Source organism: Marmota flaviventris, chromosome 8 (assembly GCF_047511675.1).
Source record: "Marmota flaviventris isolate mMarFla1 chromosome 8, mMarFla1.hap1, whole genome shotgun sequence".
Taxonomy (NCBI): domain Eukaryota; kingdom Metazoa; phylum Chordata; class Mammalia; order Rodentia; family Sciuridae; genus Marmota; species Marmota flaviventris.
The window spans coordinates 40,994,102-41,011,364 of NC_092505.1; the positions used below are offsets into that span (position 1 = coordinate 40,994,102).

At 39.2% G+C, this 17,263-nt stretch overlaps 1 non-coding gene and 1 pseudogene across 1 annotated transcript; one reads left to right on the forward strand and one right to left on the reverse strand.

The window, feature by feature from the left end:
• Nucleotides 1-12,116: 12,116 nt before the first annotated feature.
• Nucleotides 12,117-12,218, forward strand: LOC114105202 (U6 spliceosomal RNA). The gene has a single exon (XR_003584970.1). It is a non-coding gene; the product is annotated as a U6 spliceosomal RNA (small nuclear RNA).
• Nucleotides 12,219-15,385: 3,167 nt separating this feature from the next.
• Nucleotides 15,386-17,263, reverse strand: part of LOC114105138 (YTH domain-containing family protein 3 pseudogene) — a 28,765-nt pseudogene continuing 26,887 nt past the window's right edge.

The following is a 17,263-nucleotide window of genomic DNA, read 5'->3' on the forward strand; positions in this document are numbered from 1 at the left end:
TCAGAGAAACTGGCTTTTGAACTCCTCGTATGAGCATATTGCACGGAGCTGGAGTTTTATCCCTCTGTGACAACATTGTGAGCTCCCTGATTTTAGGGCATTATCTTTCTTTCCCCCTCTTTATACTCCTAGGGCTGGCATACTGTAGAGGGTCAACTTGTGTCTGTTGACTGATTAAACTCAAAGAGAAAAAGAAAGCGAAAGGGGGAAGGAAAGGAGGATGGGTAGAGAGTTTGAGAAAATGCTTTGACTGCTTCACTGACGTGGACTGGCACTGACAGGGAAAGAAGTAGGTGGGTTTGAGAAAAAGTAGAGAAATTAGCTCAGCTGGAAGTAAGGCATGATTAGAGGGAGATGTCCAGATTGTTTCCTGAGCCTCTTACTTGGGGGAAAGTGATGGTGGAGTGACCACCTGGGTCAAGGAGGATAATCAGACTGATCTTAGTCTGTGTCTCCAGGTGTAAACACACAGCTTGTGCTGGACATGTGGGTCTGGAGCTTAGGCAAGGGGCCAGGGCTAGAGCTGCAGGTGGGCCCTTGGGGAGCACTAATATTTAGAAACTGAGCAGAGGAAAGAGCCCAGGTAAGGAGGCTGCTGACAGGAGTCGAGAGAAGTAAGAGAAGAACAGGAGAGGCAAGGAAAGAAAGTTCTAAGAAAGAGAGGAAATCAGGAGGGGAGGGAGGTGTGGAGGTTCACCGGATTAGACAGGGGGAAGTTGTGGGGAATAGAGGAGGGATGGGAATGGGAAAGACAGTAGAATGGATCAGACATAACTTTCCCGTGTTCATATATGAATGCACGACCAGTGAGACTCCACACCATGTAAAACCACAAGAATGGGAAGTTATACTACATGTATGTACGGTGTGTCAAAATACACTCTCATGTATAACTAAAAAGAACAAATAACAAATAAAAAAAGAAAGAAAGGGAGTCATTAGGTTACATAAAACAGAAAGGTTCAGAAACATAAAAACTGAAATGTGTCCTTTGAAGTTGGCAAGAGAAGGTCATTTGTGGTCTTTGCTAGAAGTTTCTTTGGAGAGGTGAGAGGGAAACGATTACTCTGCATCGTGAGCAACAGTGAGCTGTGAGCCAATGGGCCAGAATGTCTTGAAACCTACTTTTTCAGATGCCTGGATTTGTACAGTGTAGAGAGACAGGTGATGAGATCATGAACGAATCTAGGGGTGCAGAGTTGACTTAATAAACTGAGAGAGGGAATCTGGGAAAAGACTAAAGTGTGGGAGGAGGAGATAATTGATGAATCAAGGTTTTGAGGAAATGAAAAATGTGCTAATATAAATACCAGGATTAATAATGAGTGCTACTAATACTGATACTAGCAAGCATTTATAAAGTGCCTGCTATTGACCAGGTACACTGTTATGTATTTAACATAAATTTAACTCATTTTATCCTTACAATGATCCTAAAAGTAAGTTCTATGATGACCTCATTTTAGAGATGAGGAAACCGAGTTACTGCAAAGTGAAATAATAATTATCATCATTTTTGAGCTTTTTAAAAAAATTCAGCTTTACATGTTAGTTATAGTAAGAACACAGCAAGAGGCAGTAGGAACACAGATTGCCTTGGTCTCTGATTTGGGAGACAAGGACAGATATGGGCACAAAGATGGTGTGGGCTAGGAGAGGGAAGGGAGAAGGCAGCAGGAATTTGTGGCAGTCCAGGCCAATGGCTTTGATTTCTTTGATGAGGTAGAGAAACAGCATCTTTATCATAAAAAGCACAGGTAACAATAAAAGAAAATGAGCGGGCTGGGGGAAAAGCTCAGTTGGTAGAGTACTTGCCTTGCATGCACATAGCCCTGGGTTCAATCCCCAGCACCACAAAAAAAGAAAAAAAAAAAGAAAAAAGAAATAAAGAAAATGAAATATTTAAATTCCAAGCCCTTGCCACAACTACTCTTAACGTTTTGCTGTGTTTCCTTCCAGAACTGCTCCTAAGCATAGATATACAAGCCTACATACATAACAGGGTGAGTGCTTCCTTCTGATGGAAAGGATAAGAGTCAAAACAAACAAACCCAGTGGAGTTCAAACCCTGTAATTTGGATGACAACTAGAATTGTTCCCAGTGCATAGATGAGGGCTGTTTGACCCTCTCCCTTGTCCTGAGAAGCCTCCCTGTGGTCTTTTGTTGTGTGAGTCCTGCAGAGCCTCTCATCTGGAGTACAGAGGTTTGAGGTGCTGTGTTGGGAGGAAGCCAGGCCATCCTGCACAACATGCTGAAAGATGATCTTTGCAGTGGGGGCAGAGGTGCATCTCTGCAGATTGCTTACTTGGAAAAATATTTCAGATCTAAGTATGAATTTAGCTCAATCCCTAGTCGCATGACAATGTACCTATTACAAGCCAATTGCACGTAAAAACAAAACCCAAAACATAACAATACTTAAAATTGTGTTTGTGTTTTTGTTGCAAGGTAGATCTTCTTAGATTAAAGAAATGTGTGATGGTGTATGAGTTCGAGTGTGCATGTGTGTTTCTCTTCTTCACTGAGGAAAGGCCAAAACCACATTCTGGCCTCATAGCTCTCACTGGAATTTGGGGCAGGGTCTCCTGGCATCCCTGAGGGGAAGGCTCAGCAGGTGAGTTGGGGAAATGGTGTGGGGTGTGAGGAGTCCCTTTGTATTTGGTGGGTGTACAAGACCAGCCATTGAATCCTTGACAGAGCATGAAGGAGAGATGGAAATGAGTTTGTTCTGACTCAACACATTTGGGTCAGCCTGAGGATAAGTTGGAAAGTCGTTTGAAGGAGTACAATCCCAGGAGCCATAGGAATTCATGGAGCCCAGCCCTGAGCCTGAACCTTTCCTCATGTGTTGGACCAAACACATGAGAAAACAGCAAGCCAAAGGCCTGGCTGGGGTCCCAGCACAGCAATCCCTGTATTCCAGGAGCGATGGTCTTGGCTGAGCTGAGCCACGTTCTAACGTGTCTGGCTTGGATGACAGACCAGGTGAATATGTCTACCTGGCTCACTTCTTCAAGTTGAAAGTCTGAAAAGCTAGGGCTGCTGCCAGGTCAGTAGAATTTTCAGTGTCTCTCACAACCCCAATTCTCCCAGTCCTTTCTCCGAAACTAGGTCCAATCTCCACAGGAATGTGTTCTATGAAGATGTGGGCAGAATGTGGCCACAGATGTAAATCAGGTCTAAAGTAGCACAGATTCTTTTGTGGAAGTCCCTAAATGAAGGAAATACTTCCTTACATGTCCCCAGAGTCTTCACTTGGGGTCTGGCCCAGTGTGCATGCACCTCCCAGAAGAAGCCAAGCAGACCTGGTTGAAGACCTGATCCATCTCTGATTGGTTGACACTGGCCTTATTTCTCTTAGATCAGTTTCGCTATCTTTAAAATGAAAAAAAAAAATCTCTGCTCAGGAAGATGGAAAATGTCAATGCAAATAAGTATAACAGGACCTTAAAACTAAAATTTCCACCAAGTGCCAATATGTGTCATGGATCTGAAAATTCAAAGCGAGATGCCAACTTGCCTTATGATTTCCTAAAGAAATGCCAAGAATCTGTTCCAAGACTTTTGAAACCTATTGCTCATTCTGAGACTCTGAAAAAGTAGAAAGGAGAGGAGAGGATTTTGTAAGGAAGATGTCCTTGAAGAAAGCGTTATTGTGAGTTTTATCTTGGGGTCAGGACTGGCCCCTGCTCCCTCACCTCCAACTTGGTGGGGGTGAGTGTCCGTGGGCCGGTTTCTCCAAGAGTCTAATGTGTGACCCACAGCTGGGGGGTGGTGCCTTGGGTCTGGTACCACTTGGGAAAACTGGAAGGTAAAAGGAGAGCTTATTAGTTGCTGTGGTAGGACTTCTGCCACCTTATTGGGACCAGCCTGCATTCCCAGAGTTTTTCAGGATAAGGGAAGCGTAAGAGTTTCCTCTGGACAATTGTAGGCCCCACAATAGAGAGGGCCTGCAAGGACTTTTAGTCCATGTTTCTGTTACTATAGCAAAATACTCAGAACTGGGTAATTTATAAAGAACAGAGTTTATTTTGTTTATATTCTGGAGACTAGGAGGTCCAAGATCATGGCACCAATATTTGCTCAGCATCTGGTGAGGGCCTTCTTGCTATCAAGACATGATAAAGGACATCACAGATGCAAAGCAAGTTGCTGGCTCAGGTCCTTTCTTCCTCTTATTTAAATACTAATGTCATCGTGGGGGCCTAACCTCAAGACTTCACCTAATCCTAATCACCTACTAAAGTTTCTACCTCCTCCAAATACCATTAACATATGAATTGGGGATTAAGTTTCCAACACATGAGTTTTTGGGGGACATATCAAACCATAGCAGACTCCTGTGCAGAAGAACTCCAGTGGGAAGACGTGGGAGACGAATGCTCAGGGCTGTACGAAGTCTCAGGTGACTATCTCACTGCACTTGAGATCCATCCATGGTTGCAGAGAACTCTGGGAGAAAGCTGAGTCAGGAACCTGTGGAGGAGGCATGAAAGCAACTCCATGAAAAAGAGGCAGAATTCAATATCTGCCCAGCTAGAAAGCCCCAAACCCAGCTTATAGCTGTTGCTACCTCTTCCCCAACTCACTTCCCCAGAGTGGCCAGAGTCTCAGCTGTGGTAGCTGGCTGGGGCAGGTAGGGTAGGAAAAGAGAGAAGATGCCAACCCCTCTCCATGTTACCCACTGGAGGTTTCTAGCTGGTTAACCTCAAACTGGGGGAAGAGAAAAGATTTTCAGGTAAAAGTAAATGAATACTTTGCATTAACATTCTAACTTCTAAAGTGAAACTGAATTTTTAACTAACAGCGTTTACAGACTCTTCTAAGCTTGAGCAGAAAATTTTGAGGCCTGCTGGAATTGTCATGCAGGCCCAGGAGGCTCCCCTCTCTGTGCACTGATGGTGTAGAGAAAACAGTACCCTGGTTGCTTAAGGCTCTGAGCACAGGGCCCAGAGCTGGAACACGCACAATAGCTCTTTCTCTTCCTCACACACCTGAGGATCTCAGTTTTGTAGTCTGCTTATCCTGACACACTTTTCTCCAGTTCAGGTGTTACACCTTAAGCATGTTGTCTGTCTGAATGTCAAGGTGAAGTTCTCTTAGTCAAAGCCATTTCTTCCTTCTGATTATCTTTTTTTGGGGGGTGGGGCAGGTACGAGGGACTGAACTCTGGGGCACTCAACCACTGAGCCACAACTCCAGCCCTACTTCGTATTTTATTGAGAGACAGGGCCTCACTTGAGTTGTTCAGTGCCCCACTAAATTGCTGAGGCTGGCTTTGATCTCATGATGCTCCTGCCTCAGCCTCCCCAGCTGCTGGGATAAAGGGTGTGCACCCACAGCACCCTGACCCCTCTGATTATCTTGAGCCAATCTTTCTAGAAATCAAACTTCCTCCATGAAAGGCCCTGTCTTCCTGAGGAAAAGAGGATGTGTTTTTCTGGGTTTCAGACAGAGGTGGTGCTTCCCAAAGAATCAAGCCAGGAGATGAAGTTTCGCCGCCTGGCTTCTGCCATTTGCAGTTGTATGGCCCCCATTGACAGACTTAGGTTCACTATCCCACTACTTGTTCCTCTTTACAATGAATTGATAATAATAATGTGTATTTCATGTCGCTAAGAATATGTACTGAAATTACCCATTGGGTAGAACTCTAGGACATGGCCAACATTTAGCTATTTTTTTTTAATGCTACAAAAATACACAAAAATAAATGCTGGAGAGGATATGGAAATAAAAGAACAATTTTACATTGTTGGTGGGATTGTAAATTAGTACAACCCCCATGGAAATCAGTAAGGAGGTTCCTCAAAAGGCTAGGAATGGAACCAACACATGACCCAGCTATACTACTCCTTGGTATTTATCCTAAAAATTAGAGTCACTGTATTACGGTGATACATGCATACTCATATTTATAGCAGCACACTTCATAATAGTCAAACTATGGTGCCATCAATCGGTGAATGGATAAAGAAAAAGTGATACACAAACACGCATATATATACATATATAGATGTTTTATTCAGTCATAAAAAGAATGAAATTGTCATTTTCAGTAAAATGAATGGAACTTGAGAACATTATACTAAGAGAAATAAGTCAAACCAGAAAGCATGTCTCTGTGTTTTCTCTTATATGTGGAAGCTGGAGAGGAAAAAGGAAAATAATGGTGGTGATGGTGGTGAGGAATCTTTTGAAAACTGAAGAGAAATCAGCAGAATAGAGGAGAGGGACTGGGGAAGGAGGAGAATGGGAAAAGGGAAATACTGGGGAATGATACTGGTCAAATTATATTGTTATAGAGTACTCATGTAGGAGCATGTAACAATGAATCCTACCCTTATGTACTATTATAATGCACCAATAAGGAAAATATGGGAAAAATGAGGTTTAGGGGTTTAGCTCAATGGTAGTGCACTTCCCCAGCATGTGCAAGACTCTGGGTTGAATAACCAGTTCAGCAAATAAATAAATATAAATAAAAATAAAGCAGTTTCAGATAGTTCATCCTACTATGTGAATGACTGTGTTGGCTTATGCATTCCCCAAGGTCATGTGTTCAAAACTTAGTCACTAATACAACAGTGTTGAGAGGTGGACCTTGAAGAGATGATCAGGTCACAAGGGGTCTGCCCTCATAAATGGATTAATGCCGTTACTTTGGGAGTGGGATCGTTATGGAGGGATAGTGTTCCTGATACCCCTGTTCACCACTCCATGCTGTCACCACGTGATGCCTTCCACGGCATTATGACACAGAAAGAAGGCTCTCGCCAGATCAGTGCCTTGATCTCTGACTGCTAAGCCTTCAGAACCTCGAGCCAAATAAATTTCTATATAAATTCATTAAAATTACCGAGTCTCGGGAATTTTGATATAAAAGCACAAAATGGACTAAGACAGAACTGAGTTGTAAACTCTAAATTGCTAGTTATTGTGTTAGAGTAAAAGAACACAACAATAACAAAAAATCCTTCCATCCTAGCTCTCTAATAGGTCTCCAGAATTCCATTTGCAGGAAAGTCTCAAGGATCCTGAAGTAGCTGTGAATGACTGCTCAAGACCCCCCCCCCCCACCACTTCCTTGACAGTTTCTCCCAGCTTCCTCTCTCTTACCTTCTCACTGCAAAAGCAAGCACAAACAACAAATCCATCTTCCCACAATCCCTGCCCCCCAAACACCTAAAATTCTCCATTATTTTTTGAAATTTCAGTACAATGTGTCCAAATGAGCATTTATTATATTCATCCTATTTAGCACTCAGCATATCCTTTTTGGGGGGAAGGTGCTGGGATTTGACCCAGGGCACTTAACCACTGAGCCATGTTCCCGGCCCCTTTTATTTTTTGTTTTGAGACAGGGTCTTGCTCATTTGCTGAGATTGGCCTCGAAATTTGGCTCTTTTTTGCCTGAGCCTCCTGAGTTGCTGGGATTACAGGCATGAACCATCAAGCCTAGCTAGGGTATCCTTTTAATTCTAAGGACTCACATTTTTGGGGGGTTTGAGGAATACTCATCTATTCTTTAAAAAAAATATATATATATTCTCCCATCAGATTGCTAAGTTTGACTATATAAACATTAAGAACTTTCATGTGGAGCTGGGGATGTAGCTCAGTGGTAGAGTGCTTCCCTACCATGAGCGAGGCCCTGGATTCCATCTCAGTATGGCAAAATAAATAAATAAATAAATAAATAAATAAAATAAAAACAGATTGTCATTAGAACACTTAATACGGGATTTACCCTCAACAAAATTTTAAGTGTACAATACTCCATGTTGACTATAGATACAGGGTTATACAGCAGATCTCTAGAATTTACTCATCTGGCTTTCTTTCCACTGATTAGTATTCCTCCTAGTCCTTGGCAACCTCCATGCCACTCTTTGATTCCATGGATCTGACTATTTTTGATTCCTTGGACTGTGAGTGGACTGTGAAATATTTGACTTTCTGTGACTGATTATTTCACTTGGTTAATATCCTCAGGTTTCATCCATATTGTCACATATTGCAGAATTTCCTTCTTTTTGTGTATTTTTTTAGTTTTAGTGCTGGGCATTGACCCAGGACTGCTCAACCACTGAGTTCTATACCCAGCCCATTTTTTAAACAAATATTTTTTTTTTTTTTAATTTTGAGACAGGGTCTTGCTAAGTTGCTGAGGCTGGCTTTGAAATTGTGATCCTCCTGCCTCAGCTTCCCAAGCCACAGGGATTACAGGCATGTGTAATTGCACCTGGTAGAATTTTCTTTCTTTTTTTTTTTTAAAGGCTGAATAGTATTTCACTGTGTGTGTGTGTGTGTGTGAGTGTGTGTGTGTGATCACATTTTTCTTTATTCATTGGTAGATGGATGTTTCACTTGTTTCTTCATCTTGGCTATTGTGACTTTTGCTACAGGAAATATAGGAGTGCTGGTATCTCTTTGAAATCCTGATTTTAATTCTTTTGGATAAATGCTCTGAAGTGGAAATGTCTGATCTTATGGTAATTCTAATTTTTTTTTTTTTTGAGAAACGTCCATATTGTTCCATAGTGGCTGTACCACTAGCAGTGTGCAGGGGTTCAATTTTTCCACATACTTATCAACACTTGTATTTCATTTTGGTAATGGCCATCCTGATAGGTGTGAGGTGATATCTCCTAGATTTTTTTTAAGTAAACAATTTTTATTGAAACCCTCAAAGATTAAATAGGACCAAATGGTGAGTTTGGGTAACTCAATAGAAAATATCACCCCACTGTACATCATTCACAGGAATGAACAAACCCATACCCCCAAACATTCAAATTCTCATGTAATTGCTACAAGTGAATGTAAATAAACTAAATAATCATTTTATCCTAACTTTCATTTAATCATAAGAAAAAGAGAATTGACATGGCATAACAAAAGATATGCAAAACTTAATGAAAACACCATTCTCTTAAATTCTCAAACTTAATTTTAAAGGATGCAGAATGCACTTGAGATGATTAAATGAAATTAAGCTGATTCTCTTTTTAATTGCAAACTGTTTTAACATCAGTTTAACCCCCATTTGTGGTATTTAAAAATAGTATAGCTTTTTTGATTAGAAACATCTCTTAAGTTAAAATGAGAAGTTAAATACTAAAAGTTAAAAAAATGTTGGGTTTCTTTTTTTCTTTTTTTGGGAGGAGGGATACTGGAGATTTAACCCAGGGGTGTTTTCCACTGGGTCACCTCTCCATCGTTTTTTATTTTGAGAACCGTGCTTAGGGTCTCACAAAGTTGCTGAGGCTGGTCTTGAACTTGCAATCCTCCTGTCTCAGCCTCCTAAATTGCTGGGATTACAGATGTGTGCCACACTACTGCTCCTGGCTTCCCTCTTACTCTTAAGTATACAAACTACAATACCTTTTGAAATAAAATCCTCACATGTAACTTTAATAAACCATTTAAACCAGAACTTTGAAAAATATTAAATGAGAAATTTACTGGGCAAATAATGCCTTTAATTTATGATTATTCAAACAGTTGAGTATGTGTCTCCTCTTGTAGAGCCCACGTTCTCTCCTTTCTGGTCCTGGCAATGAAGAAACCTTCAGCTGGTTGTGCTCTTGAGACAACCCGTAATAATTTTATTTAGAGAAAAAAAAAAAATAACTTCCAATACACTGACCTGACAGATCAAGATGGAAGAGAAAGTTGGTGTTTTGGGAAAATTTTAATGAGAAAACCACAAAATTTCCAATTGAAAAGTTTTTTTTTTTTTTTTCCTCCAAAGGATTGCACCCCTTTCATTTAAGAGTAGGAATCCAGGCTAAAGGCTCTGGGATGTAGTCCTCACCATATATAGACTCCAGACTACCCTTGACAAGCCTGAATCTATTGCAACCAGACTGCATGCAGGGTGTTTCCATGACATTTCTCACATAGAAACATAATGCAAATTAAATAAGTTTGAATCCATTTATGACGTAACTAGTTTTAAAAAAATATCCAGAGTTGCTAATAAGGCTCCAAGAAAAAGAAAACGTCAGGGAGAGGACTCAAATCCTTCTTAAAAGGTTGTTCTTTTATGATTTTCTCTAATAACCTCCAGAGTGATAACAATCACCTTTGGCATGTCCTACCCATATAATCTTAAGAGACATAGAACACCACTATGTTCACTATAACTAAATGCCAATTTTTATTGTTAATATTTAAGAGACTAGTTACAAGATTTCATAGCTTAGTCTCAAAAAGGTAAAATAGGTAAAACTTGCTTTGTCTTTATTTTATAATATAGCATTAATATTTTGATGTTCCTTCAGTAAACATTGATATAACTGTCCTGGAATTACCCAAGAATTATGAAGTAGCTACAGTTACCTACAAATATTGTATTCAAGTGAAAAAAATACAGTAATTGCATATTTTCAGAAAACACTGTACCCAGAGGAAAAGAGGAAATACTGGGGAGTGATACTGGACAAATCATATTGTTACATTATGAACATGTACAAATATGAAACAACAAATCCCATGATTATGTACAATTCTAATGCACCAATAAAAATGCAGAAAAAGGAAAACATTGTATAAAAAAATTAAATAAATGAAAGCCTTAAAGAAAAATAGGTTTTCAAATTGAAGTGACCAAAGATCATAGTAAATGAAAACATTTCTAAACACGTGACACAGAAATGGAGTAATATAAATCATCTAGGGATTCAAATCTACTGTATTGCTATGTTTACCTTTAATGTATCATTCTACATAATTTTCTTCCTTTGGAACAGTAATCTAAGGGGAATGACATTATTTTCATAATATTAGGCCATCAAATCTGTTAATATAGATGCTCAACACGTTCAATTATACAAAATAAATTTGTTTCAAGATGCAAATTTAATTGAAGTGTAATTAATGAAGAAAAAAGATGTTACAAAGATAGCTTTGGGGTTGGGGTTGTGGCTCAGAGGTTGATTGCCTGTCTCGCATGCATGAGGCACTGGGTTCAATCCTCAGCACTACATAAAAATAAAGTAAAAGTATTGTGTCCACCTACAACTAAAAAATAAATTAAAAAAAAAAGAATACCCAGATTGGGGCTGGGGTTGTGGCTCAGTGGTAGAGTGCTTGCCTAGCATGCGTGAGGCATTGGGTTTGATCCCAGACACCACATAAAAATAAAAATAAGACAATAAATAAAAACAAATAAGAATACCCATATATATGCTGTATTTCCACTTTGGTCAGTAAAATATCAACACATTCACTTAGATACTGACTTAATTCATGGATCATGGCCACATTCTCAAAGTATTTTAAGGATGCCAGGAAACTGCAAAAGCAGAAGAGATTTGAAGAACAGTATGTGCTAGCTAAACAAGAACTGTGTTTACTTAGCTAGTGAATACTTAGAATAATAAATTTTTACTTTATGATAGCCATCAGGCTCCCAAGCACCCAGAAATAGGAATTAAGGGTTTTAAATTAGTTATAAAGGTCTTAAGAAAATGATTAGACTGAGGTAGATTTACTCAAAATTTTGAGATTCATTAAGTGGTAGCAAATAGAATAATTTCTCAAAGGCAAATTTCTCAGTATACATACATTTGGGGGGAGGAGGGAAAGAGTGTGCATTAACTAGTGAAATCCACCCAACTGCATGTAATACTCTGTTACACCAAAGAGTTTGAAGATAAGGGAAATTTTCTAATATAATTTCAGATTATATTTCTTTTTTAAAAAAAGTTTTTAAATTTATATATGACAGCAGAATGTATTACAACTCTTATTACACATATAGAGCTCAATTTTGCATATCTCTGGTTGTATACATAGTATATTCACATCAATTTATGTCTTCATACCTGTACTTTGGATAATGATGTCCATCACATTCCAACATCATTAATAACCCCTGCCCACTCCCTTCCCCTCCAACCCCTCTGCCCTATCTAGAGTTCGTCTATTCCTCCCTTGCTTCTGCTCCCTATTCCACTAAGAATCAGCCTCCTTATATCAAAGAGAATATTCGGCATTTGGTTTTTTGGGATTGCCTAACTTCACTTAGCATTATTTCATATTATATTTCATTTGGCTAAAACAGAGTGTAAAGTTGCTTTGCCATATTAAAAATTTACTACAGTGTGTGCTTCACCAGCACATATACCAAAATTGAAAAGATACAGAGAAGATTAGCAGGCCCCTGTGTAAGAATGACATGCAAATTTGTGAAGCATTCATTATTTTTATGCATATATAAATATACCACAGGGAATTTCACCTTTATGTATATGTAGAAATTACCAATCAAAAATAACTAAATAAGGGAAAGAAAGATCAGTAGAGGAAGGAGAATAGGGAGAGGGAGGAGAGAAGAGAAAAAGGCGGGGCATGGTGATTGAAATCAAATTCCATGCATGTATGATTTTGTCAAAATGAACCCATATGCTGTGTATAACTGTAACACTCTAAAAAACAGTTTACTACAATAATTTTTTCACGTAAACATTTAGGCTTGAACTCCAGGACTTAATATAACATGGTAATTTTGCTTTTAATCTGTTGAATAGCTAAAAATAGACAATTTTTTTTCCTTAGGATAATTTTTTTTCTTTTATTTTTATTGTTGGTTGTTCAAAAACATTACATAGTTCTTTTTTTAAATTGTTCATATTTGTTTTCTTTTTTTAAAAATTTTTATTGTTGGTTGTTCAAAACATTACATGTTTCTTGATATATCATATTTCACACTTTGATTCAAGTGGGTTATGAACTCCCATTTTTACCCCGTATACAGATTGCAGAATCACATCAGTTACACATCCATTGATTTACATATTGCCATACTTGTGTCTGTTGTATTCTGCTGCCTTTCCTATCCTCTACTATCCCCCCTCCCCTCCCCTCCCCTCCCCTCTTCTCTCTCTACCCCCTCTACTGTCATTCATTTCTCCCCCTTGTATTTTTTTTCCCTTTCCCCTCACTTCCTCTTGTATGTAATTTTGTATAACCCTGAGGGTCTCCTTCCATTTCCATGCAATTTCCCTTCTCTCTCCCTTTCCCTCCCACCTCTTATCCCTGTTTAATGTTAATCTTCTTCTCATGCTCTTCGTCCCTACTCTGTTCTTAGTTACTCTCCTTATATCAAAGAAGACATTTGGCATTTGTTTTTTAGGGATTGGCTAGCTTCACTTAGCATAATCTGCTCTAATGCCATCCATTTCCCTGCAAATTCTATGATTTTGTCATTTTTTAATGCAGAGTAATACTCCATTGTGTATAAATGCCACATTTTTTTTAATCCATTCGTCTATTGAAGGGCATCTAGGTTGGTTCCACAGTCTTGCTATTGTGAATTGTGCTGCTATGAACATCGATGTAGCAGTGTCCCTGTAGCATGCTCTTTTTAGGTCTTTAGGGAATAGACCGAGAAGGGGAATAGCTGGGTCAAATGGTGGTTCCATTCCCAGCTTTCCAAGAAATCTCCATACTGCTTTCCAAATTGGCTGCACCAATTTGCAGTCCCACCAGCAATGTACAAGTGTACCCTTTTCCCCACATCCTCGCCAGCACTTGTTGTTGTTTGACTTCATAATGGCTGCCAATCTTACTGGAGTGAGATGGTATCTTAGGGTGGTTTTGATTTGCATTTCTCTGACTGCTAGAGATGGTGAGCATTTTTTCATGTACTTGTTGATTGATTGTATGTCCTCCTCTGAGAAGTGTCTGTTCAGGTCCTTGGCCCATTTGTTGATTGGGTTATTTGTTATCTTATTGTCTAATTTTTTGAGTTCTTTGTATACTCTGGATATTAGGGCTCTATCTGAAGTGTGAGGAGTAAAGATTTGTTCCCAGGATGTAGGCTCCCTATTTACCTCTCTTATTGTTTCTTTTGCTGAGAAAAAACTTTTTAGTTTGAGTAAGTCCCATTTGTTGATTCTAGTTATTAACTCTTGTGCTATGGGTGTCCTATTGAGGAATTTGGAGCCCGACCCCACAGTATGTAGATCGTAGCCAACTTTTTCTTCTATCAGACGGCGTGTCTCTGATTTGATATCAAGCTCCTTGATCCATTTTGAGTTAACTTTTGTGCATGGCAAGAGAAAGGGATTCAAACCCTGGTCCTTTGTTGCATATGGATTTCCAGTTTTCCCAGCACCATTTGTTGAAGATGCTATCCTTCTCCATTGCATGCTTTTAGCCCCTTTATCAAATATAAGATAGTTGTAGTTTTGTGGATTGGTTTCTGTGTCCTCTATTCTGTACCATTGGTCCACCCGCCTGTTTTGGTACCAGTACCATGCTGTTTTTGTTACTATTGCTCTGTAGTATAGTTTGAAGTCTGGTATCGCTATACCACCTGATTCACACTTCCTGCTTAGCATTGTTTTTGCTATTCTGGGTCTTTTATTTTTCCACATGAATTTCATGATTGCTTTCTCTAGTTCTACAAGAAATGCCATTGGGATTTTGATTGGCATTGCATTAAACCTATAGAGAACTTTTGGTAATATTTGATGATGTTAGTTCTGCCTATCCATGAACAGGGTATATTTTTCCATCTTCTAAGATCTTCTTCTATTTCTCTCTTTAGGGTTCTGTAGTTTTCATTGTATAAGTCTTTCACCTCTTTTGTTAGGTTGATTCCCAAGTATTTTATTTTTTTTGAAGATATTGTGAATGGAGTGGTTGTCCTCATTTCCATTTCAGAGGATTTGTTGCTGATATACAGGAATGCCTTTGATTTATGTGTGTTGATTTTATATCCTGCCACTTTGTTGAATTCATTTATTAGCTCTAATAGTTTCTTTGTAGACCCTTTTGGGTCTGCTAGGTATAGAATCATGTCACCTGCAAATAGTGATAATTTAAGTTCTTCTTTTCCTATTTTTATGCCTTTAATTTCTTTCGTCTGTCTAAGTGCTCTGGCCAATGTTTTGAGAACTATGTTGAACAGAAGTGGTGAGAGAGGGCATCCCTGTCTTGTTCCAGATTTTAGAGGGTTAAAAATAGACAATTTAAAAACTACAACAAAGAAAAAGTTGAAGCACTGCGACTCTTACGTCTTGAACTACTTCTGATGGTTAACTGTTAGGATTTAACAAATTCAAAGAGTTAATGAAGGCTTTCATTCATTTAGTCTTCTGCGCCTTAGCGAGGATGCATAATTACAAAAGACGGGAGACACTGGTAGAAGCTGCAGGACAGTTAGTTTTTGATGAAGCGACAGTTCTCCAGCGTATTTGGTGAAAGCATAAGTTTGCTGATGAAAACCATTATAAGAAGAGTCAATTTTGTGTTAAAGTATTTAAAGATGTCACCTTAAGCAGGAAAAAAAGCTTTAATAAAGTCTTCTTTGACTTATTAGGCATTTTCAGTCTATATCGTTAGTGTTGTAATTTTAATAGGACATCTCTACACAGTTATTGTTTGCTTGTTTCTCTCCCTACACATGGCTTCCTCCTTTTCCTTTTTTTTAGAAAAAGGAAAAAGAAGATTTGTTGCTTTTCCAGCAAAGGAGAAGCACAGGGTTCCTTCTCTTCTTTTTTTCTTTTTTTGGTACTGGGGATTGAACTCAGGGGCACTTGACTACATGAGCCACATCCCTAGCCCTACTTTGTATTTATTTAGAGACAGGGTCTCACTGAGTTGCTTAGTGCCTCACTGTGACTGAGGCTGGCTTTGAACTCATGATCCTCCTGCCTCAGCCTCCTAAACCGCTGGGATTACAAGTGTGTGCCACCGCTCCTGGCTTCCTCCTCATCTTAATTCATAATGTGCAAAAAGCCATCAAAGATTGAGCGGGTATGCTTGAAAGTAGCAATTAAGCTTAGGGGTACCCTAGGGGTACCTCTTAAGTGTCCCTTGAATTGGTTACTGGTTCGTTGTCATTGTTCTTGAAGTGAATGGGTCTTAATTGATTAACGGGAACATCTTTGACAAAGATCCAGTTAACTTCAAATTTGCCCATCCTTTTATTCTGAGACCACACACTAGTATATGCATTATAGTCCATAAGGGACTTCACTTCAGCCACTGCACAAAAATATCCCTGGCCATTCACACTAAAGAGTAGATGGAGTGGGCCTTTCCCATTCAGGGAATGGTGACCTGCATCTAAATGCTTATTACCATGCTCAGGACTACACCAGATAGAGTACTTGAGGGAATGATGTATGTCATCCTAGAGTAGCTTTCAATGATAAACACATGTCCATCCTTCAGAGTCCAGTCAAAGTCTTGGGGATTGTAGTTGTTTAAGACCTTTAGCTTTTCCAGCACTGAATGTGCTTCTGTGCTAGAAGGTGAAGCGCTGACAGGTATAACCCCTAAACCAAAGTTTTCATGGCCCATTCCATTGTTCTTGCTGGAGCCTGCTCCCCTGTTCCAAGATGCTTCCCAGAGACTGTGCAGCTTCTGTGGCTGGGGCTGCATTTGGTGTGGCTGGGCCTGTGGCTGAGGTCCTTGTTGTTGCTGTGGTTGTGGTGACTGAGGCAGCTGGCATTGCACCAATGTTAGCAATTGAATTAATGGCTGAGGCTGTTGGATTTGGGGTTGGTGGAGCCTTTACCACTGACCCCTTTTCATGCCAAGCTTCAATATTCATGGTGTGTTTTATAGGAAGTGGTGGCACAGTAGAATCCCCAATTCCCATATTGCCTTTCCCTTTTTTTCCCCCAAGAGTTCCAGTCTCAGGTCTCGAATTTAAGTCTTTATTATACTTGGAGTTGATTTTTGAATATGGTATAAGGGCTCAATTTAATTATTTTGTATATGGATATTCTGTTTTCCCAAAATCATCTGTTGAGGAGATTATCCTTTTTCGCTGTATAATCTTGGCACTCTTGTCCAAGATTAGTTGAGTGTATATGGTTGGATTAATTTATGGGAACTCTGTTTTATTTCACTGGTTTATATGTCTTTATGCCAGCACCATACTAATTTGATCATTGTAGCTTTGCAATGTATTTTGAAGCCAGGGTGTGATTCCTCTAGCTTTGTTCTTCTTTCTTGATTTATTTGGCTATTCATGGTCTTTTGTGGTTTCACATGAACTTCAGAAGTTATTCTAACTGTGTAAAAAATGCCATTGGGGTATTTTTAGGAATTGCATTGAACTTGTAATCACCCTTAGATGAATGGACATTTTTAACAATATGACCTCTTTCAATCCATGAATGTGGGATGTCTTTCTGTTTGTTTTTATCATTTAATTTCTTTAATCAATGTTTTATAGTTTTCAGCAAACAAGTCTTTTATTCCTTAGCTAAGTTTATTTCTACGTGTTTTACT